A 2,782-nucleotide genomic window follows, 5' to 3' on the forward strand; every position below is an offset into this window, starting at 1 on the left:
AGCTTCCCCTTCAGGAATAGTTTCTGCCCCATGAAGTACACCAAGCCTCTTTGGAGATCCCCCACTCCACTCAGGTCAAGTGACTGGGCTGGGAGTGGGAGGCTAAAGTTGAGGGTTAGGGCCACAGGACACAGCCCTGTCCACATCCAGCTCATAAGTGGGGACGTTGACACTAACCACGAAGTACCTTCCTGTCCTACCAGTGGGAGGTCTGGAGTCTTCATGGTCAGAGCACCTGCAGGGCCATCCTTCCTTCCTCAGGTAATGTCTGCCTCCAGCTCCAGTCCAGGCTCTGTCCCAAAGGAGAACAGGCATGTGGAGGGAAGGCAGACAAGAACCTAAGACTCCATAAGAATAACCCACAGAGCCACTTGCAGGAATTAGTGGGCAAGGCCACAGGCCTTAAACGGGGATTTTGCTAGAGATCTTCCCACAAAAATAAAAGTCAGAAAACTGCACCACTCACCTTGTACTGTTTTAATTTGGTATGTAGTAAGCTTTAAAATGATTTCTGGTATTTGGTAACTTTATATTTTTAAAATAAAATCACTACAGTCTAAAGTACATCAGATGTAATCTACACGTGCATTCATGAACTGGTATTTGGGGTTGAACTCAGGGCCTTGCACTTCTACTTGGCTTTTTGACTCATAAGATGGTGTTCTTCCACTGGAACAATATCTCTAGTCTGGTATTTTGTTGGTTAGTTGGGGATAAGAATCTTTCAGGCTTTTCAGCCCAAGATGGTGTTGAACTTCTGTACTCGGATCTCAGCTTCCTGAGTATCTTGGGATTATGAGCATGAGCCAATAGCACTCAGCTCCTATCTTTTCTTTCCTTTGTATGTTTATGTGTGTGTGTGTGTGTGTGTGTGTGTGTGCGCGCACGTGTGTGCGCACGTGCAAATCCTGGGGCTTTAACTCAGAGCCTAGGCACTGTCCTTGAGCTTTTTCATTCAAGGCTGATGCTCTACCACTTGAGCCAAACCCCCACTTCTGACTTTTTGGGTTGTTAATTAGAGATAAAGTCTCATGGACTTTCCTTCCCTGGCTGGCTTTGAACCTCAGATCTCAGGCTGAGAAACTAGGATTACAGGTGTGAGCCATTGGCACCTGGCTTTCTTTTTCTCTTTTTTTAAAACTGCCCACCCTGAGGCTCTTCAAAGGAGTAGTAGTAGCAAAAAAAAAACAAAAAAAACCCTTAATTCTCTACAGTCCTGAGCTACATACTCCAAACTGAACAGCAATCTGTCATCTAGACAATCATGAAGCTGCCCCTGAGGTCCTCTTGGTATGTGTCTGAGGAAATGAATTGCAACCTTGGTGACCAGGCCCCGTATCTTACCACCAACACTGTGTATCAGATACTGGGAGAGAGTGAGGTGAAGATAGGGCCTGGAAGAGTTTTCAATGGGAGGTGATGTGCCAGGGTGTGATGTGGCCCAGCTGGGTCCCTACTTCTTTTCTCAAGCCACCTTGGCTTTCTCACAATACAATACTTATGAATGCCTTGGAAAGTCACACTGCCTCCTCAAAGCACAGTAATGACTGCATCCATTAGCATCATCATGTTCTTGTATAGAAGAAATGTGAAAATAGGTTGGCCCATAAGGCCACTTTGGAGCTCAGTTGACAGTGAGAAGAGATGGTGAGTGCTCATCAGAGCAGACACTCCTTGGTGCTGCACAGATTCAGCCCATTGTCCATCCTGTCCTTTGTTCCTTGGAGAGGCCAGGCAGCCAGTGCTGTGAAGCCGTTGGGCTATAGACTTTGCTCAGCATATCTGGCCTCTTTTCTCCAGAGGAGAAGGGGCACTGCCCAGCCCTGCCTCCCCTCAGTCCCTGAACCCCTAGTCATGGCCCCTGCAGAGCTTTGCCCATGAAATGCCACCAGAGCCATTAAGCCAGTCTTGCTGGGTCCTCACTTGTTAACCAGGTTAGGTACCTGCACCGTGCAGCCCAGCCAGTCCTCATTAGCGTCTGCTTCAGTGCTGGCAGCCTCTCAATGCTTGGCCTTCTAGAAAGTGGCCTCATTAGCAGTCTCTCCTCCTCTGTGCTGGAAGCTTTTAGCTGTCCTGCCTGACCCCAATACCCTCCCTAGCTTATAGAACTGCTGGAGGCTTAAACTCACAAAGATGGTCCTCACGGCAAACCCATGGTCTGGCTCTCACTGAGTTACCACAGAGCCCAGGGCCTAATCTGGCTCCAATCCCCAAGCCCACCATGGAATTGGAACCAGAAAAGTGCCTGGTGGGGTACAAATCAGCAAATGACCCACGTGGCAGCAGGTTAGCACTGTGACGGGACGGTGACAGGGAGGGCCGCAGTCCCCTCCGGGGCCTCCTGCTGGGGTCCTTGGTGGAGATGCTACCAGAGACCTGAAGCCTAGAGCACCCTGACTTTTTATGGAGGGCAGTGGAGAGAAAATAAATGCAAGGTGAAGCTGGAGGCCATCTGGGAAGTTGCCCTGCCCTGACTGGCAGGGACAGATCTCTGGTATAGAGGAAAAGGCTCATTTAGGGCAGATAGAAACCTAGTGAACCAGAACAATAGAATTCACTGCGATTCCCAGAACTGTGCCCAGAAACACAGGTGCATGGGTTCTGCTCTGCTGTGGCCCAGGGATGGTAGTAATGGGAACGTCTAGATCTGGGAGCTCATGAGCTCCCAGAAGTGAACAGCTCTGGAAACAATACCAAGTGAGGAACAGGATTTGGGCCTGGGCTGGGAAGTCAGTCTCTGGCTGCCCCCTTCCATGTGTCACACTGGGGACTGAGCAAATTG

The sequence above is a fragment of the Megascapheus bottae genome, chromosome 5 (genome assembly GCF_031878675.1).
Source record: "Megascapheus bottae isolate mThoBot1 chromosome 5, mThoBot2.hap1, whole genome shotgun sequence".
Lineage (NCBI taxonomy): Eukaryota > Metazoa > Chordata > Mammalia > Rodentia > Geomyidae > Megascapheus > Megascapheus bottae.